The following is a 23,642-nucleotide window of genomic DNA, read 5'->3' on the forward strand; positions in this document are numbered from 1 at the left end:
TTTATTGTCCATTTAATTGAGATAATTATTCGTCAAGCCTCTAATTTCGAATAGAAATATTACTGAACCAAATAACGTAAGCTTCTTTGAAAAATGTTCTATTAGTGGTTTGCATACAATCTGACGATATTTACACTTGATAAAGTCTTTTATGGAAAATATTGGTATAATAAAATAACTTTGAGCGGTTACTCACTGTGTCAGTTGTCTCAGTTTGATTTAATGAATAAACATTCAACAATTGACCACAAGGCACCTTGACCACCAGGAAATATTGAAAAAACCTACGGAGAGAAAACGTTTGCTCAGGAATTTTCTTCGACGTATCTCGAACTTTTGATAAATTTTGACATAGAGAACTCATATATAAACTCTATAAAATGTTACCGAAGCAATACATCAACTTCTCAGACACCTTCATATCAGTCAGGATATTCAAAGTTGTAAAGGTGTACTCCGACGTACTGTGGTATTATAACAGATTAATTGAAAAGTCCCCGGCCTACCATAGTAAAACACAGATTTTTGGCAAAATTAGTCGGCCCTTCAACTTTTTGGTACTATTTTGGTAGAACGATTTGTCCTTTGCTTCAAGATAGGCCTCAGTTTCGGCGATCACCTATTCATTCGATATAAATTTCTTCCCAGCGAGCATACTTTTGAGATTTGAGAACATGAAATAGTCGTTGGGGGCCAAATCTGGAGAACACGGTGGATGAGGAAGCAATTCGAAGACAAATTCATGAATTTTTGCCGTCGTTTTCATTAAATTCTGAGACGGTATATTGTCTTGGGGAAGCAGCACTTTCTTTTCCTTCATATGCGGCCGTTTTTCAGCGATTTCGTCCTTCAAACGGTCCAATAAGGCTATGTAATAGTCGCTGTTGATAGTTCTTTCTTTCTCAAGGTAGTTAATAAAAAGTATTCTATGTGTATCCCAAAATATAGACGCCATAACCTTGCAAGTCGACTGTTGCGTTTTCCCACACATTGAAGCGGGTTCATCTTGTGCAGTTCAGTTGGATGACTGTCGATTGGACTTTGGAGTGAAATGATGGAGCCATGTTTTATCCATCATCAACTCGTCGTTGCTTTTGGTCAAAAGTGAGCTCGCGCAGCACTCACATTGCACAGAACTTTCTCATACTCAAATATTCGTGAATGATATTATGTACACGTTCAGTTGATAGATAGATAGTTCTTTAGAGTGTCTGCTATTTCATTCAGTTTCAATATACGGTTATTCAAAATCATTTTGTGGATTTTTTAAAGTATTTTCGACAGTAACAACCTCTTTTGGGCGTCCACTGCGTTCACCGTCTTCGGTGCTCATTTCACCACGTCTAAACTTAGCATACCAATCCTTGATGTATGATTTTCCTGGGGCAGTGTCCGGAAAGCGAAGTTTCTGCTTCAACTGTATGTATTCTCTTCAAAAAGCAATATTTTGTTAATAGCCGAAATTCCTATTTATCTGTTTTTTTCACAATAACAAAAGTTGCTTCACTCAAAATGCCATAATTCAGAAACTAATCATTCGACAGCTGTCAAATTTATACACGCATTTTGAGGGTTAGTACTAACTAAAAATCATATAGATTTAATTCTAGTACCGCCACCTGCGTGTCAGGCCGGAAACTTTTCAATTGACCTGTTAGTGAGTAATAATATATATAAGTGGACTGACACGTGGACAGGTAAGGTAAGGGCTAATGGGGTCTCCTAGATAATTAGTTTCCTAGATACATTTAAGTCTCCATAAAGATAAATTGTAAGTGAGTCGTCAACGACTAGCAATGGTATATTAATAATAAAAAAATATTGGAAAGTATTGTAAATAAAAATGGTACGCAAAATAAGGCATTGACACATAAAAAAATCCCTCAGAGTTAATTAACAAGCCAAGCATATTGAAGATCCGAAGAACTGACATGTTCTGACCTTTTTTAACAAACCAACGAAAAAATTTAAATTAAACATTTAATCCAGAAATGATAAAACCGGGGGCCCCCTTTCCGACCGGTTAATTTAAAACGGCTAAAATTAAAAGTTTGTAAAGCATCGTGGTTGATCTCGGTTTGCGGACTAGTTATAATTAAGTTTTACTGGCGACTTCACCGGTTATTATTTTGCTAGAATAAGAGCAGCGGTGTAAAGCTGCCGTCGACCCAAATAAAGTAATTGAAATGCAGTACAATTATACGACTATGAACTAAACATTTTTTAAAAGGGATTATAGTTGAAATTACTTTTTTACACAAAGGTTCCATGAAGTTATTGATTATTGAAACTATATACTATTAAAAAAATAGTGACGCACATCATCAATATGTGTCTGTCGAAAGTTGTAAATTCGTTTTAGAGTCAGACAATATTTTCCTTGTCATTTTATTCCACTTAAACAGAAATAGAATGCTGTTTGAGAAGTTCCAGCATGTAACTGAATGAGCCTGCAAGAGTTGTTCGTTTGTCAAACGTCTGCCAAATTCTTCAAAATATTATAATTATGGATTATAAACCGGAAAACGTTGTTTTAATGCTTTGTTTTAATACATTTCAAATTGCCGTCGTTTTTATTGAAAATATTTTAGTACGAACGGTTACTAAAATGTCTCAAAAAATAAAAAACAATATAACTTTAAATTCACCAAAAAGAAACCGTCTTTATACGGAACAGGTGACGATTCAAGATCAGCTTGATGTTAGCTGTACCAGAGATCAAATATACGAAATGTAAAAAAGCGGTAAGCAGTTTTTTTCATTCCAAACATAATTGAATACAATTATTTCAGAGAAAATTGTTAGTCTCGAAAGTATTTTTAAAAAGCCAAAAGATATGCAGCTATTTGAGGGATGTAGAACATCCCTTCATACACTATTGGGTAATACAGGAATTGAGTGGTGTAAAGATAATCCACGAAGGAATTTAATGTAGCTTCCAGACATTGCTTTAAATATAAAACAATTTTTAAATATATATAACAAAATCAAGGAAGAATAATTATATCAATTTGTATATTTAGATGAGATATGGATATTTGAGAATGTTACATTGGGTCACTCATGGCAAGATGATAATAAATATATCATTCATTGCAGTCATATAGTTCCTCATGCTGGAAACAGTAATGGTCTAATTCCTGGTGCAGAAGTAGAGGAGACTACCATGGAGAAATGAACCATAGCTTGTTTTTGTAGTGGACTGAAAATCAGCTCTTAAGGAACTTAGGGAACCATCAGTTATTATTATGGACATGCCCTATATCATAGTTCACTGGTTGTACAAAGGATTAATGTACATAAAATAAGTTTTGAACAAACCAAGTTAAAGAATGAACTATTTGAAATTGTTACTCGGTTAATATAAATAAAATATTGAATTGTTTTTAATGTAATTTACTTTTGTAGAAATAAGCTTGAGAAAAGATATGTGGTAGATCAGATTGCTGAACTTTAAGGCCAAAAAAGTATTGCAAAGAATTATTACAATATACATTCAAGTCGACGAGGATATTTAAACCAGAACTGTCTGGATTTATGGAAAGAGATATTGTCGAAAATAACACCTTCGGTTTGGATGAGCTCGATCAGACACATTGAAGAAGAAATTAACAAAACGTAGAATCTTGGGCAAGTTTTTATAGATTGGAAATAAATAGCATGGTTATTAACTTGATTAGTGTTTCTGAAAGTTAGAGTGATTTAATAAAACTTTATGAATATTCGCTTATGATTCAGTGCTGACAATTACCAAGACAGGGTGATGAAAAAGGAAACAGCTAAAGGATAGTATATAATTAATATATTGTAACTGTATGAAATTGTATTATATAGTGTCAAAGCTTTATGACCATGTATGTTATTGTTCAAAATATACACGAATATTTAATTAAAACGTATGAAGAGAGAAATAATATTGTTTTGCAGTTTTATTGAGAAATATGTATATAGCTAGTAGCGGAAAAAACTAAGGAGAAATATACTAATACCAAAATGACTTCACAAGGAAACATTGCACCGAAGAACAAGAACAATAACTAAGTGGAAAAGGTAAATACGGTCTCTAATGAAAGTAAAATACATTACGCAGATATACAATTCAAAATTTAGTGGATTAGGCCTTCGAGGGATACCTCTACATAAGCAAAGCGTGTCTGGAACACTACCTATACTAGTGTCGAAAAAAATACTATAATGTTAAAATAAATAATAATACATTACATTTTTGTTTCATTATTTTATTTAGAATGGAATTTTGTTATATATCAATGTCATAATGTACTAAAACTCAGAGTTTCGGCAACATTGCGAAGTTTTGACAGGTCACGTGGGTTCACTGCTGTTTTGAATTGACTGTACATTAAACATATGTAACAATTTTCTCATTTAGTTTCAATCAAACTGTGTATCTGGTGATCATGCAAACTATAAAGATTACAGATTAAAAGATACGTGGAGCTTGAAACAAGAACCTTTAATTTTACTCTTTTGTATTTGTTTACCAACCATATTTTTACCTATCTTCTTTTTAGCAACTAGGATACATCTAGAGCAATATGACAATATGAGCAATAGGTCTATTGCGCAGGCTTCGAATAACTATCCTTAGCATTAAGCCAGCCAACTGCTGACTGATCCAACTTATATTCCAGAAAGTACCCGATCTTGGAATTATTTTCCTGGTTGGATTTTGCTCTCTTATTTAATGAATAATCACAAATATAAATGTATGACTATGTCCCAGCACCATTCGAATCCGCCACTATCGCAATAGTAGGAGGACCGTTCTGTCGCCTCATTTAACACTGTGCCAGCCAGACCGGCTCAGTTCTAGTATCGACCCTTGTATAACGTAGATTTTTATATTTATTTTACCAGGAAATAACTGACATGTAGATTTAAATAAATTATATGACCGTATCTCTTCCCTCTATTCCTTTGAAAGGATTAACAACCGCGACTTTGATAATTATATAGAAGTGTGAGTTGCGTGCCGTTTTGTATTCAACACCACAACATATTATTCGTTTCAGAAGGCAATTTATTTTCCAATTTAAATTTAAAATATTAAACAGATACGGAGACACAAAACAGCAGCAGCAGCAGCAGCAACGGCGGCATGCATTTCGGGGTTTTGTTTGCATAACAAGGTTGAATATAAAGCTTAAGTTTCTTTTGCGGCACGAGAAAAGGGTTTTTTATTATTCCGAACACATATTTTTATCTCTTAAATTTCTTGAAATTAAAGTTTTTCTAGTGAGACACGATAAGACTGCGAGACGAGCTCGCCCACAATTGTGACAGTCATCCACATTCACTTAAGTTCGTGAATAAATTCGTATTCGGAGCCCTGATGGTATTGGTCGCACGTTTACAATATGCCGTGCCCGATAAGTGTGCGCTTTCTCGCTCATTGTATCTCGGTATTTAAAATTGCTTTTGTGGACAAATTTACGAGCCGTCCGGTGACGGTTTTTATCGTGCGTTAAAAGTTTGCGAAGATTTCCAGTCTGGATGTCTCAAGAAACGTATATATCACCAAGTTTAAAGCATTTATATGTCGCGTAATACAGATGTAAAGTAACGGAAAAGTTTCCTGGTTTTACCGGCCAGTTGTGATGTTATAAACTTTTAATTTATAGCTTAAGAAATGTGAATTAATTTGAAGGGTCTTTTTAAACCTTAACTTTATTATATATAAGTTAAAAGCATTTATATATAAATATATATATATATATATATATATATATATATATGTATATATATATATATATATATATATATATATATATATATATATATATATATATATATATATATAGGAAAGAACGGAAATAAATGCTTGGAGCGGTTAATTTTAAATGTATATTGTATTAAATGTAGACAGTATATATATTCATTCACGTGATAATTTTAAAAAAGAAAAGGAAAAAATACTAATTTCTATTATAATGTAATAAATAATATAATTTTAAAGGATGTAGGATTATTATAGTGAATTTTTTGTGGATGTGTAAAAAGGAATGGAATAATAAATAGCACCACAAATGCTTTATCGTGTTTTAATATATTAATTGCTATTTCTAAATAACATAGCATAATAAATATAAATAGTACAATACAACTTAAATAAAAACTAAATACTTTCAATAACCATAACTACTAAATAAAATGTTAACGTATACCTAATCACTGAAAAATCTAATCCATGATGAACCTAAAAATGACGGTACAATAACTACCAAACCCTTTTTCAGTAAAAGTTTTATTTATTTTTGAACGGAAATATTTTTAAATTACTGTGAATACTATCATGTTCAACTTTTCTCCCGTGAGATGATTTCTTCGATCGTTAATTATTTGCCCAGATTTTGATAATACTCGTTCCCAGGGGACAGAAGTTGCGGGTATAGAGAATTATTTTACATGTAACTGATATAATTCAGGTAATTTCATTTTATGGGTTTGCCAAAAATCCAATGGGTTTTCTAGACGCCCAATAAATGCTGCATATTTTTTAGATTTCCAAATACTGCTAAATCTGTAAAGTTGCTGCAGTACTTGGAGTAATTACTTCTATCATTCTAGCCACTTTTTAGCCAAAACATCCTTGGTCAGTAGTTTTGTCTCAAATTTCGAGTTTGGAACTATATTTATATTTTTTGAAGTTCGAATAGAAGATACCTCTTTTGTGATAACTTTCTATATCGCCTCAGCATTATTTGCAATACCAAATCCTGTTTTTTAAATCTAGGATCTAAAAATGTGGATTTCCCGCATATCGTATTCATTTCTAAAATTACCAGTCTTTTATTAATGACATCTAATAGACAATTTTTCATTTTTCCCCATTCGCTTGTTAAAATCCTGGATTTGATGGAATGTTGCACTCCTCTTATTAACCGTATAATTAAGATACCTTTCACCAGATAACTCGGTGGTCATTTATAATCAGATCAGATCATCTTCAGATTTCTCAAACAACAAAATTAATTGTTGAATATTAAAGTAGAGTTTTCTTATCAGAAAATGTATTTATTACAAATATTTAATATACTTTATTCACCTCTTTACGGTTAATACTTTTAAAAGAAATTTAACAACTGCTACTTGAAAAAATTCTTCAAATCTTTTGGATCTATGAAATCTCTGAAACCTTTGGAACCCAATTATAGTTTTCAAGATTTTAGGAAAAAAGTATCGACAAACAAGACGCTTGGACAAAAATCATGAAACTTCATCAAAAAAGTATTACCTATACGCTAGTCTAAAGTATTACCTATTTAGCAGTCAAAAGTATCTTACTATTTTATTATTATCATTTACAATTTAATTTTTTTACCCTCGAAAACTAGCGTTGCTAGATGCTGCTATATTAATTTACAATATATAGTTACACACAAGCAAACTACAAAAAAACATAAAAACACATATATTACATATAAATCTATATAAGCATAAATTCGGCACATTACTTTCAAGGTCGCGGCTAGGATGGAAGACCAGAATGTTAAAAAGCAGTCGAATGAACTAGTAGAACCGAAAACAGTAACTAAAAGAAAACGACTGAAGCAGTCGATAGTAAATAGTAATAAAATCAGTCGGGGCGAAAATAGCGACTTCAAAAGTCGATAGTAAAAAGTAGCCAATTACTGAACAGTCGATAGTCGATTTCAGTCGATTGTTCCCTACACTATGTGAAATAGTTTAGAAAACAAAAAGTATTAATTAACTTGAAAATATTAGAGTAAAGTAAGTAAATTTGGGCTGCCATTTTGTTTTCAGATAAAACGTAAAAAACTATTTAAAAATTAACAATTTATTAACGTAATATTAATCAGTCATATATTTTTTAATAATACGGTAACATTTTTATAGTTTTCTTGATAGATATATTATCAAAATTGAACACTAAACATAATTGGTAGATAGATGTTAAATATGGAAGAGTTATCTGCTATGAAAATAACATTCATATAATGCTTATCTAGTAGAAAATCCAAGCCTGCAACTACCACATATTTGGACCACTGATGGATTTCGGATATCAAAGATTCAACACCGACGGCGAGGTAGAGGAGTTGTACGCACGAGTTGCCCAAGGAATTCTTGGATACCGGCATCAAAAACTTTCGGAAAGATGGACAAAATGCGTAACTAGTGAAGGGAAATATCTAGAAAAACTGTGCATGTAAGTAAACGTGTCACAGTATTTGTCTCTATCACATATGAACCACCCTCTTATTTAATTACCTTAATATTCTAACTGTAAACAGCGTAACCGTATCTTGCTACCTTTTATATAGATTGTATTAAATGTAAAAAGTTGTCTTTAAAAGAATAACCATGTGTCAAAGATAAAACCAACAGACTTCCGGAAAATAAATTTGACCGAGTTAAACCTGAACCGTTAATTTTTCGGCAAAGATTTATTTATAGTAGTAAACCAGTATGGTGCACAAAAATTACAGCTATTCCCCTGTGTTGCAATATATTTATTTTGTGATTTCACGCTGGCTTCAAAAATGTTCCCGCTCTTCCTGCAAGTTACGCAGGGGCGAGTGCTTATTAGCTTTTATAATACCCGATTTTTTCTTTGATGTAAATAGTTAAGGTATTTTTATGTATAGGTAACATTACTAGCATATTTTATATGGTTTTTAATAAAAAAGAACAAATTATGTCTAGGAAATTATTTTCCCTTCCCTATCCCATTAATATATTACATACATCGACATCTTTCGGCTCTAGCTGAACAATTATTTAGTCAAAATGTTCATAATAGCATTATACGGGATGCCATTTGACAGCCCTAATATCGTTATCAGATATTTAATCCAAGTAGCTATTGTTTTATTTAAGAAATTTTGCGACATAGATATTGGTGAAAAGAAATTCATATATAGTCAATTCAAAATAGTAAGGTACCCACGTGATCTGTCGAAACATCGCAATGTTGACGCAGCAACTCTGAGTTTTAGTACATTTTGACCTTGACATATAACAAAATTCTAATCTAAATAAAATAATGAAAAATAATTAATAGTACACATCGAATGCATATATTATCAAATAACTTAAAACTCTAATTAATTACACAGCCACAATAATTTATAGGTTAGAGTTTTTTATTATATTTATATTGACTTTTTTTCAACGCTGGTACAGGCAGCGTTTTTTATGTACTTGCTGTATATCAGAGTATTTTACTTTCATTAGAGAGCATATTTACCTCTACACTTAGTTCTTGTTTCCTTCAATAAAATATTTGCTTATAAAGTTATTTTGATAATACTATATTTTCCCTTAATTTGTTCTTTTAGTACCTGTATATACATTTCTTGATAAAACTATATTTAATCACTGCATTCTCCTTAATGAATTTATCATATCTGCAAAATGCTCATAAAACGTTTACACTCTATAACACAATTTCAAATAGAGTTATATTATATTAATTATATATTGACCTTTAGTTGTTTCCTCTTTCATCAGCCGGTCTTGGTAATTGTTCTTATTGTGTTATAAACCAATATTTATAAAGTTTTATTTAATCACTGTCACTTTCAGAACTCCACCAGTGTACTTGATATGGTGCATTGTCCATAAAAATAACGGATAGTTCCTCCAAGTTCTTTAAAAGTTTATTTTCAAACCATTGCAAAAACAAGTTATGGTTGATTTTGACATAATAGTTACCCTTAGACTTACAGGAAAACACTAATTATGTACCAGGAATTAAACCATATCTGTTTTCAGCATGAAGAACTATATATCGGCAATGAATTATTAATAGATGTTATGACTAACAAAACCTAATCAATAAATATTTCACTGTTTACCTTTTTCCATCAACTTTTGTCGTCTTTAAACTATAGCTATTATCATCATGCCATGAGTGATCCAATGTACTATTCTGTATATCCATGTCTCGTAAAATTGATATAATAATTCTTCCTTGATTTTGTTGTATGTTTTTAAAAATTGTATTCTTTTAAAATCAATGTATTTTATTGTTTACTATGTATATAATGATATCATATAATATCGACGAACGTTTAAGAATTAACTTATGAAAGAGATGAAAGAGAATTAACTTAAAATATTATCGAAATATTTTTTTGTGATGGAAGATACATCAAAATATTATGGCACCGTTTTTCAAAATTAGATTATTAACATATGCAGTGTGGTTTCAAAAACAGACTTAATATTTTTGTTTGTTTTACTTCCCTTTTTATTTTTTATCCTACTACCACGGAGAAAATACCAACAAGCAAAAAAAGACATTTCTTTATTTACGTAGGATGAAAAAAAGGGTGCGGAACATAATAACGTCTAACTAACAAACCCATCATAACCGTTACATAAAACAATATGTCTTTTTCACTGTATATTTGCCGCCCATAAAATCTACGATTTATTGCGCCTACATATATTTTGAAAGTAAGAGCGCTTTTATTGCGCTATTATTTTTGCATTTATTTTTCAAATTTATTCGGTTTGTTATTCTTTTTTTTTTCTTTATTGTCTGAGCGTTGGTTTCTGATAATGGCGTCAACTGATAATTAATATTAGAAAAAGTCTTAAAGAATCTTGAGAGTTACTTAACTGACATCTGGAGTGACAGTATCGTAACACAGGATAAGTTAAATAATTTAGTTACAGGTATTAAATGCTGTAGAAAAAACCTTTAAATTGGTTTAAAAAATTCAAGACCTACACCTACCTTTTGATCTGACCTACATTACTTCCTCTTAAAATTGTGTCATAATATAGTAATTAATGAAACACATTTCCTTTATACAACCTTTTTATCTTTCATGAATTTGGTAGTCGTTTTTCAAGCGAAATAAAATAACATTTGAGCAGATATTTTACTATATAGCATTGTAAAATGATTAATTTTGAAGTATTTCTAATACGTCGGAGTCTATTAGTAGACTGACAGGTTTTGAAGTTCTTCTTGTTCTAAGGTAGATACGAAAATTGTACCAAAAAGTTTTCCTGTCAAAAACTATGCGTTTGCCAAATGACAGCCGTTATAAACTACGATACATTGAAAATGGTATAAACTGTCTTAGTTTGAAACACTTAAGATTGATTAAGTTATCTTTCAATGACATACTTGTTTCAAAAAAATCATCCAGTTACCATTTTACATACTTTTCTTCACAGATTTAAATCATACATAACTATAGTCATGCGAATTATGTAGATAAAACTGGACAAATTACTAGTATCTAAAGTTAAATTGCTCATAAATAACATTAATAAACAGCATTTGACGAGTTTTCTATATTATTCTTGTACAGTTTTTTACTAGGTATTTATTATGACAGAAACCTGCTATAAGAACATATTTGGTACATAAACTGTTTATAATATTATGTTATGTATAGTTTTTAGCACAAAGCATTTTAAAATCTGAATTAATTTTTAAGGATATGTATTACGATATAATGATAATGTTACATTATAATATATGTTACAATATGATATAATCATATTGTAACATATATTACAATATCTTTCGGTATAAGGAAAGAAAAAGCCAGAACTCTAACAGATCCTTTTAAGTTGAAAGCACTATATATTTATTTTTATACTTTATTTATATTTTATACATAATTTTCAGTTTTACAAATTATATTTACTTCATTCATTGAATTTTATTCAATAAACTTATTGCAGAAATTAAATTGTTTTATATTTAAATTTTATTGGTGTATTAATTTGTGACTTTTAAATGTATTAAATGACGTCAAGTGTTCATATTATATTGCTCATTCGCTATACAAAATTGTGTAAGTAATCTTCAAGGATATAGTAACCTAGAAATCATCCAACTTTACATTCATCAATCCAATAATATATAAAGTACTGTTAAGTTAGGTGTGTGGCTAAAAACCAGACGTGCATACAAACACATGTTGTAAATCAGTCCCGACCATTAAACTGTCTTCATATAATCCGAGGTCAGAATTAAAATTTAAACAAGAGATGTTAATTTTGGTACTTTATCAACGGAGCTTTTGTGAAAGAAGTCGCAACGTTAGGTCGCGGTTACACGAGAGCGCGAAACACAGTAAGTGTAACAAACGCAGCAAAACGCTCACACAGAACAATATGTCTTTTTCACTTTATTTTTCCTGCTCATAAAGCTGGCGATTTATTGGCCCTGTGCGTATTTTAAAAGTAAAAAAAGAGGTTTAAAAATAAAACGAAAAAGTAAACATACTGTATTATGTACATTATTAATACGACTCTCTGGTGGAAATCTTGGGCATGATCCAATTTATTTTTTGAAATGAATGGAAAAACGTAAAAATAACACCATATTTTATTTAGCTGCATTATATAAGGAAAATCTCGCTATTAAAAATGTATTGCTAATAGACACACGTCTAGTTATAACACTGGATAAAATTAGCACAAATTTATATTTTATGATAATTTTAATTTCTTTCATCGTTTAATACAATAATAGTGCATCCGAATTTAATTCAGCTCTTTGTGATTTATGAAGCACTATTTGTGACTACATCAGTTACTCCAGAATAAATTCAGAATCAGTTGCTGTTGTGTGAAGTGCAAAATACTTGATAGAAGGTTAATATAAATGACTCTTAATAATATTGATATCGTTTATCATACAAGAATAAGAATCTTTTTAAACATATAAATTGCCCATTTCACTATTAAAAATTATATAACTATAAATAATACAAATTTTACCGTATATTATATAAATATAAATGTTCATGTTCAATTATTTTAGATAATGACCTAATGATATATTTTGTGCTATGAAACAAATATATATAATTACGAGTAACCGTCTAATTATAGCGAATTCATTGGGAATCATTAATGGTAAAATAAGCAAATTTATTTAACTAGGTCGTTCAATTCCAAACATTCGGTAATTATTAAAAATACACGAGAATTATTCATATATGCATCAGATTCTGGTTAAATCACAGTAACTAATAATCAATATCCTATAAAATGACATATAACTGTATTTATAAACATTAGATAATTATAATATTAAGAAGTCATGCAGTGCTCCTTCATAAGATTGTTCTATTTTTGTATTGCAATTTTCCTACTAACATTTTATAATAACAACGCTGGGGTTAATTTGGGCACATAATTTCACTGTAATGTCGAGTTCGAGGTTATTAAAAAATATTTAAAATATTACCACTGGAAAAATTTAAAAATGAAATAAAATATTTGGCTGAGAATGAAAATTAAAACTTAAAAAATGATTGCGAAAAATTGATACAATATATATATTAATCAAAATATTTTACATAATTTTCTACTTTTACAACTTTTTACCCATCCTTCTAGAAACGATCCAATCATTCACTCTATTTTCGCAATACTTTGTTATTTTAAAACCGTGTGCTTGCATAAAAAGACGAGTAGAAGGCGCTTTGTTAGGTGAGTATCCTGGTTTCCTCAGAGCGAATGAACTTTTCATTCGAAGAACAGTGTTTCAGTGCACGCTTCACAACTGTTCAAACATGTGGCCTAGCGTTGTCCTGCAGATGATAACTTTGCTTCTGTTACTCACTATTTCAGCTATTTTTTGCAACAATACTTCATTCAATTTGTCTAAATTCAATTCAATTATAGAACAGCACAACCATAAATTTCTAAATAGAAAAATACCCAATAGTTTCATAATCCAATAACATAGCCTTATCTGCCTTATCTGGCACCACGTGGTCTCTATATCTTATATAATGTTAAGCTTGTATATAAGAAAAACAATGCTGAAGACCGTTAGTAGTAGGCTAAAAATGGTGTTCGTGAAATGAAAAATGAAGTTCATAGAATAAATATTTTTAAAACAGAAGTGGTTTGAAATTAGAAAATGGATTTTGTATTGAAAGGGAGAAATAATCAAAAGACCATATAAATACCAATAAGAAATAATCAAATACCATCCTATTAACGTATATATGTGAATGGCTCTGCATAAATGACTGAGTGGATAGGGACCCATCCTTCATAACCCAAATTTGCAGCATTATGCTAATTGCTTACACTATATTTCATAAATATCTTCTTTAAAATTATCAATTACTTGTGAATCAAGGTACTAACATTAGTTCCTAACATATTATAACAAATATTACTTCCTAAAGTTTGAAATGAGTACTGTCTTGTTGAAACTAAAGTTGAACATCGATCAATCATAAGTTTATATAGTAGATAACAGTCCACTAATAAACGTATAGATTATATTATACCCCTGTTACTTTCAGAAGAAAGTGAATTTTAAAACACATTATATATGTTTATTCACTAATAATTATAATTATAGCTTTTTCTGCTTTTGCTTTCACTGCCCCAACCAAATTATTAAATTTTAAAACAATAACAAACTGGGTAACGGCTAAATAAGAACATCTAAACTAGCTATAATAATGAGTCCGGTTTTTAAATTTCGTTATATACGGAAGTAGTTAAAATTTTAGCCGACATTATAACGAACGACATAATGAAGTTCTAACGATTTCCCTTACCGTTCATTAATTATTTTATAAAAGTGTATAATATGTTTCAGTTTTTCATGTATTTCTTTTTTTGTATAATCGATATTTTTATAAACAAGCAGTAGTGGTTTTATGTAATTTTTAAATTATTTCATGTTGTAATAAATTGTTCATGGTAACAGAAGAAGTAGAGAAGAACATTATTCATATATTTTAAATAAGAAAAAAGTAAAAGGTCTGAGACAAACAAACTAAATTTGTATTAGGAATATTACTAAAATTAATCTTTTCTTTCATTCATATTTTGTTGCAATAAACCATTCGTTCGTTTTAGGGTAGTAAATATACAATACAATCAATAATAGTTGCTAAAATGGCTGCAAAAATAAAGGATCATAGTTGGCCATATTAAGAGATATGTACTGCTTTCATATAGAACTAGTAAAACTGGTGGGGTTTTTGTTTTGTTTTAACTATGTTGTTTGGATTTGATTTAAAAAATATAAACATATATGTATAGATATATAGATATGCGATGAAATACTGTCTTTGATAGAAAGAGGTGAATGAATTTTAGGCGTTATTGATGGGAATCTTCTGAAAAAACAAGAATAGATTACAAAACCTTTATATATTTGATATATTTGATGATGATATATGAAATAGAGCAGAATAAATTTGAAAGGTAACTTTATACAGCCTATATTTGGCTCCAAACTCAGAAAAAAAAGTCTAAAAGTAATCTGATCTAAATAGCTGAACAATTGTACAATTTATTAAACATTGGTTTGTTTTGTAAGGTTAATTAAATTTATGTTTTCTCAATAATCATAGCTTAATCCTCGTATAATACTATGGACGAGAAAATGTAACCATGTAACCACAAAAGTAACTATTCAAACCAAAATTGAATGTTCTCCTGATGTCTGATTTAGTACCATAAAAATCACCTAGTCAATATAATAATTCAACACGTTACATGACCATGATAACCGACCCTAACCCTATAAAGTATCAAAACTTTAATAATAAATATTTACAAAGGAAAAATCATTTACCACATAGTGAAAACATTTTACCTTTTTCCAATTATAAGAGATAGCTGTCGCATGTAAAAAATAAATTCAACTAGATAACAAACAACAGAAAAACCAGACAAAATCAATTGGGAGGCCATAGTATAGAAATCCAGACAATGTTGCGGTGCAATGCATGAAATAGAGCCAAAATAACAAAACATATCGTATTACTAGCAAACCTTGATACATTTTCTTTTTTACATTTTTATTATTATATATTTGTTTACCAAGCGCAGACAAAGTTTCCATATTTTGGATTTATGTGAAAATGTTATTCTACTTTACAAAAATTTCGGTTAAACAACCAATAAATAGTAATTATAGTGAATAAACTATTGATAGTGAGAGTCAACTGTCAAGGTATATTCCCCGTATTAACTTGCAAATCATCTTCTATCAAATCTAATCATATATTAGTCAGCTTAGCGAACATTTTGCTTTACATATGGAAAACGAAAGATACTTGGAAGCACGAGAGTTAGCAGAGTTAAAGCCTACATCGAGAAAGAATATTTAAATCTAAATTTCTTGTCTAATGTGCGCTACAAATAAATAAATTCCAATAAAATGAAATGCGCCCTGATCAAACAACCAAAAACATCTGTCATATCGGTAACTTGAATTATATAAACCAAAACTTTAACCTTAAAATACCGAAAGACAATTGAATTCGAAGAGAAATCTCTAAGTTTTACATTTCAAACGATATTATGTTAATATGATATACAACGTCGAGTAAAAGTCCGACTGCCTTTTTGATTGCTATAAATTTGCTCAAAGAAAACAATAGTAAGTTTGGTCTTCATAAAAAGTTTATTTGGTCTTTACATTTTTCTTTTTGTTATGTGTACAATGTCTGCTAGTTCATTCAATTTCAATTTAGGGTCATTCAAAATCATTTTGTACATTTTTTAATGTTTTCGTTGGTAACAACCTCTTTTTGGGCGTCCACTTCGTTCACCGTCTTCGGTGCTCATTTCACCAGGTCTAAACTTAGCATACCAATCCTTGATGGTGGATTTTCCTGGGAGAGTGTCCGGAAACTCGGCATCAAGCCAAGTTTTTGCTTCAACTGTATTTTTTACCCTCAAAAAGCAATATTTCATCAATAGGCGAAATTCCTTTTTATCCATTTTTTGCGCAATAACAAAAGTTGCTTCAGTCAAGACGCTATAATTCACAAACTAATGATCCGACAGCCGTCAAATTTATACACGCATATTTTGAGTCTTAGGGCTAGCTAAAAACATATGGATTTAATTCTAATCGCGCCATCTATGTGTCAGGTCGGGGACTTTTGAATTGACCCGTTAGAAGCAGCATTTCACTGGCGATTTTTCGATTTTTTAATTACCTGTTATTCAATTCACAATGTACTACTCGGCTTACATTTAAACTTCCTGCCAGTTGTATTTGATTCAGCGTTAAATTTTCATCCAATGACCAACTCATTGTCCTAGATTTAACATTGTTTAACGAAAATTATTTAAACATTTAGGTAAATAAGTAATAATTCTTATTCCATATTTATGGTTACATCCTAAAAGTAAAGAAAGATGATATATACTTATATTTAACGCTCCGAAATTCTTATAGTTCTGAAAATAATCTAATAAAATTTTTAGTAACATATAATTTTAAAATTATTCCCTTTACACTGTTATGCTGAAAACTTGATTAAATTAATAAATAATAGACGAATTTCGACCACAGGGTGATCACTAGTTAAAATTAACCAGTAAACCATAATATATTTTCTGTTATTTGTATTATTATTATATATTTGTTTACAAAGTGGAGAAAAAGTTTTCATATTCTGAAGTTACATGAAGATATTACTGATAAATAACCAATAAACAGTAATAAAGATAATAAAATGTTACTATTTAAAGCCAATTCTCAAGAAATGTTGCCTGTATCAACTGACAAATTATTAAAATTAAAATTATATCATCATAATTTAATGGAACCTTTTATCCTTATATTGTAAGTGTAATCTCATTGATCCATAATAATTTACTAATTTTAGAGAGACGCTTTATTTAATTTAAAAGGATACGAAAGTGCTTTTATTATCACCGTATTTTTGTCGCGTATAAATAAACTTTGAATAACTTCACAGTATTCCTAGTAGGTAGACGGATCCTTCGGAATAAGTTTTAATTTAATAAATTCTGAAACACGACGGCAACAATGCTCCCTCATACTTATATAATAACTTGCCAAAGTCAGTCAAGCAGCCGTGTGTTCCAAATAACTTCGGGATTGTAGTTACTTAATATACTGTATTCGATATCTTTGGATTCTCGACGAAAGGCTACACCGAGTCGGTTTATGCGGCAATTTAATATTATTTCTTGATTATAAATATTAGCAAATTATAAAAGTAACTTTTGTTTTATAATAAAGAAATCGAAAATAGAGTACTATTTCTTAAATAATCAAAATATTGAACTGCTTTCGGTATACCAGGTGCGTCGATAATTCCTTTCCGTCTCTTTTTGTATTGACCGTGTAATTCTATATATTTTACCCATCTCTTAAGCAATTTATGGATGTCATTCCAAAGAACAGTTTCTCCTTTGAGCTAAATGATTAATCAAGGCATTTTTTAACATTGTGTGTGGTATTTGGATGGAGTAAAGCCTGGAGAATACGATGGGACCATCCCATCGAAGTTATTTCAACACTTCCTTTCCTGGTTCATGCCTTAACAGGTCACTTGAAAAGTCCCCGGCCTACCATATTAAAACACACTTTCTTGGCAAAATTAGTTTTTTTTTATTCAACATATTGCCCCTTAAGGGTGGTACACTGATTATAGCGGCCCTCCACCTTTTCGATACCTCTTCTCTCGACGAAAATGTCTTCCCAGCAAGCATTATTTTGAGATCTGAGTAGAGGAAATAGTCACTGGGGGCCAGATCTGGAGAATACGGTCGATGAGGAAGCATTTCTAAGCCCAATTTATGGATAGTTGCCATCGTTTTAACTGGCTTGTTACACGGTGCATTGTCTTGATTAATCAGCCCTTTCTTTTTCTTCCAATGGGGCCGTTTTCGGCGATTTTGTCCTTCAAATGGTCCAATAATACTATGTAATAGTCACTGTTGATGGTCCTTCCATTTTCCATCCAATGTGATATATCGACGCAAAAACAATGATTTCTTACGCTTGATTATCTTCAAACACTGCTCCGAATCATCAACCCATCGTTGTTTTTCAGAGCCTTCTCTTGCCCATATATATTCGTAAATGATATGATGTACATGTTCAGTTGATATCTTTAGAGTGTCTGCAAGTTCATTCACTTTCAATTTACGGTCATTCATAACCATTTTGTTGATTTTTTAAATGTTTCCTTCGATAGCAACCTCTTTTAGACTTCCATTGCGTTCACTGCCTTCGGTGCTCATTTTACCACATCTAAGACTTAGCATACCAATCCTTGATGGTTGATTTTCCTGGAACAGTGTCCGGTAACTCGGCATCAAGCCAAGTTTTCGCTTCAACTGTATTTTTTCCCTTCAAAAAGCATTTTTTTATCAACACGTGAAATTCATTTTTATCCATTTTTTTCACAATTACAAACTTCATTAATTACTTCACTGAAAATGCTGTAATTCACAAACTAATGATCCGGCAGCTGTCAAATTTATATTACACGCCTCTTTTGAGGGTTAAGTATATGAGAAATCGATAAACATATATAAGAATATATACAGTCGAACGTACAATATAAAAACTCCTTTTTTGAAGTCTGTTAAAAATAAAATATGCCCAATAAAGAAGGACTTCAAAATATTCTTAATTCTTTAAAATTCTTAAAAACACCGATTATATATAAACTAGCTGGGATAGTTTAATTTGACTAAGGATATTTAATTTATCCGAGGAACTTTTAATCCACGACACTCGTACCTAATCAGCGCCAGTTGATATAACATTCAATTTAATAGATTCACCAACACGCAGCAATACCGGCTCGTACTTATAAGTTGTTAAAGTCAGTCAACAATCCGTGTGCTCCAAATAAGTTTGGGGTTTTACTCAAGTTTATGCCGAGGATTTTGGGTTGTGAACTTTTGATAATGTTTTGCCTATCATATGACATATACCGGCGAATTCATTTCATTAGATTTAGCTTAAGTTAGCTCCCGTCATTATTATATTAACATATGTGAATCATTTGAGTATTATTGAGTATTTGTGAATGTAGCACAAGAGATATTTTGTTATTATTGGAGTTAATAAAATTGACTTTCTGTTTTGTACTTTTGTACTGAGAAGTTTAAATTCTGAAACAACACCAAACTACTGATATATATATATATATATATATATATATATATATATATATATATATATATATATATATATATATATATATATATATATATAATATAAATAATAATAATAATATAATTAATATAAATTAATTTTTTAATATAAGTAAAATAATGAAAGAAAAATGTTATGTATTACAATTTATTTTAACTTTGTAGAACATCTAATGCTTATATTATCGAAGAACCTAAAACTACAGTTAACTATAAAGCCAGAATAATTTATAGGTTAGAGTTGTTTTATTATATATATACATTAACTTTTTTCTAAACTAGTATAGGCAGGGTTCTAGGCGAGTTTTTTATGCAGTGGTATGGGGATACAAAGACCTAATCCACCTAATTAACAATTGTATATGTGATTAATGTAATTTACTTTCACTAGAGAGCATATTTATATTTTACGCTTAGTTCTTCAATGCAATGTTTCCTTGAAAAATCATTATGATATTACTATATTTCTCCTTAGTTTTTTCTATTACTACCTGGATACATCTTTCTTGATAAAACTACATTTGATCAATGCATTCTCCTTAATGCATTTGCCATATCTGCAAAAGGGTATACCCATATTCTCTCCTCATACATTTTAACCAAATGTATATCTTGAACAATAACATACATGGTAATAAAGCTTTTACAACCTATAATACAATTTCCTACAATTAAAGTATATTAATTATATACTGACCTTTAGTTGTTTCCTCTTCAACACCCTGTTATGGTAATTGTCAGCATTGAATCATAAACCAATATTCATAAAGTTTTATTCAATCACTGTCGCTTTCAGAAACACTAATCAAGTTAATAACTAAGCTGTTTATTTTCAATTTATCAAAAACTTGCTCAAAATTCTACCAATTGTCAATTTCTAATTCGATGTGGCTGATCGAGCTCACACAAACCGACCCAAATATCTATTGTAATAATTCTTTGCAATATAACATATCAACACAATTGGATTAAATATCCAGTGATAGGGAGGAAGACGTAATACTCTGTGGCCATAAAGTTCAGCAATCTGATTTACCATGATACTTTTCTCAGGCTTATTTCTAAAAAAGTAAATTACATAAAATACAATTAAATATTTCATATATATTTACTAAGTAACAATTTGAAATAACTCATTTCTTCATGGTAATCAACCTTGGACTTAGAGGTAAACACTAATTCTGCATCAGGAATAAAACATTCTTGTTTCCAACATGAAGAACTATATGTCTGTAATGAATTATTAATAAATGTTATGACTAACAAGACATAATCGATAGTTATTCCAACGTTTACCTATTTACATTAACTATTGTAGTCTTTACACAATATTATCATCTTGCCATGAGCGTACCATTCTGAAATATTTAAGTATATAAGCTTATTTAAATATGTAAGTTAATATAATAATTCTTTCTTGATTTTGTTATAAGTTTTTAAAAATGGTATTCTTTTAAAAGGTATCTCTGGAAGTTCCATTAAACTCCTTCCTGGGGTTTCTTTACACCATTTAAATTCTATATTACCCAACAGTGTACGAAGGGATGTTCTACTTCCCTCAAATAGTATCCTGTATATATCTGTATATACATCCCCGTATATGTTTTGGCTTTTTATGGATATTTTCCAGACTAACAATTTTCTCTGAAATAATTAAAGTATGTAAGTATTAAATTATGTTTCGATTGAAAAAAACTACTTACTTTTTTTTAATAGGGTTTCCTTTTATTGAATTTAAGGTTATATTGTTTTTTTTTGAGATATTTTATTGGCCGTGGCCGTATTAATATTTAGTGTAGCTGCAACGCGCAAAAAAAGTGTGTGTTTTTTATTTACTTATAGTATGTAATTGTTAACGATTCACAATATATTTTGGATGTTGTCTTGATGAATCCAGCATTCATAATATTTGCATTACTCGTTGTTTGTATGTAAATAAGGACTTGAAGTCGTATGTTTTTTAAAGTTTTTAATTTATTTTTGAAGTAACTAATTACATCTAAAAGAAAATCAAATCGATTTATTAAAACTTCTAAACTAGAATACCCCTTAAATTTCAAAATAATGTAAGTATAAAAGTTATAAACAAAATCTTACCTACTAGCCTAAATTTGATTTGAATAAAATTATCTATCTATTTATAGGCGATAGTTTCTTAAATAAAACCTCCTAGAAAATGATATTTAAAAATCAATAAAAACTCAACATTTTACATCGAAAGTTACTCGAAGTCGCAATATAGAAAAGCGTTCGCCATAGGAATGTATTGGTTTATTAAAAGTTTAGATGGAAATGTACATTAACTTCAACCAGAGAAATTTCACGACATACAACTTTTACTATATAGTGGAGCTGAGAATTTTTAACTTCGACTGATATATTGCCATTAGGACGCCACATATTTTAATGATCATTAAAACTTTTATCATTAAAATTAATTTATATTATTAAACACTAGACTATCTATGAAAATTGTTTATATTTTCGTAGGTACATATATAAAAGTAAGTAGTTTTGGAGAAAGAAAATGTATCAATAAACAATTAACAATCTTTATGCCTTGGCTACAATACAAAGATGTGTATAAATAAAACTTAATTTAATTCACACAACAGAGGGCAATAAATGAAATGAAAAAGTATATTATTAATATTTTTTAATATGTAAAATTATTATTTAATCCAAGCTTTAATATTTATTTCATAAAAAATGCATTAAATTAATTTCCTGATCCTGTTGTCAGATTATTCCTGTGAATAGTTCAGGATAGCTATTATTCGAATATTCATCAAGAAAAATTAGTTCTAGATCAATCTAGAACAAATGAAAATATAGATATTGATTTTAGACCATGGTAGATAAATTATCATCGTCAATTTTTATAGTATTAAATAGTATTATCAGGCGCTTGCATGTACTTTGATATTTTTTTTTAGTTTAAAGATGCATCTATTGGAAACGTTTTCCATAATTCTGAACAACTTTTTTTCATCTTTCTGGTAACGAAGCAGTACTATATCGAAAGAATGATATTTTTCATCGCCAAACTCACTACGGTTCAGAAAAGCCACCCTTTAGAGCTGGCAAGCATTGAAATTGTAATGTTTAAACGGATCAAAATATAATTTTCAGTTAATTCGTGTGGTAGCGAATAATCTAACATCGATATAAACGTCTCAAAATGGTTGTTCCATCAACTGTTAAGCTATTTGAAGGATTTTTGAGGCCTTGACCTAGAATTTCATCTAATAAGTCTTTCAGTTCATTGTCTTCGAACTTTTTGCTTTTCTCCGATTTTGTTCCCACTGATATCAGAATCGCTACTTTTAAATCCTTAAAACCGAAAATTACAATTGGAATAAGATGGAGCAAACAATAATAAAAGTAATGAATGTCAAAAACATGATCTTGAGAGTTTCACTATTAGCATCTATATACACTTAATAATAGGATAATTCTGGAAAGCTATTAATTATATAGAGGAATCTTAATTCCATCGAACTTAACAAATAGGTTCGGTTATTTGATAGGAGTTTATATTGGTACTTCGCATTACCACCAACAAATATTGGTGATCAAAATCCATGCAAACACCAAAATTATATAATTATCTTTACAGGTTAATCAATAATCTTTAAAATTCACTTTATATATGACTACTTGATCATTCGTTTTTATTTTACTCCAAAATCGATTGAATTTCGTAT

At 29.8% G+C, this 23,642-nt stretch overlaps 1 protein-coding gene and 1 long non-coding RNA gene across 2 annotated transcripts in view; both read right to left on the minus strand.

Annotated features, from left to right (window-relative positions):
• LOC143193385 (lachesin) overlaps nt 1–23,642 on the minus strand; it is a 362,619-nt gene that overhangs the window by 180,027 nt on the left and 158,950 nt on the right. The gene's annotated exons all lie outside the window — the stretch shown is intronic.
• On the minus strand, nt 20,427–21,173 carry LOC143192654 (uncharacterized). The gene is made up of 3 exons (XR_013004852.1): nt 21,048–21,173; nt 20,633–20,996; nt 20,427–20,546 (listed from the first exon to the last, which is right to left on the minus strand). It is a non-coding gene; the product is annotated as an uncharacterized LOC143192654 (long non-coding RNA).

The sequence above is a fragment of the Rhynchophorus ferrugineus genome, unplaced genomic scaffold (assembly GCF_030347505.1).
Source record: "Rhynchophorus ferrugineus isolate W39M unplaced genomic scaffold, kcgeb_rfMv2 rfM3, whole genome shotgun sequence".
NCBI lineage: Eukaryota > Metazoa > Arthropoda > Insecta > Coleoptera > Curculionidae > Rhynchophorus > Rhynchophorus ferrugineus.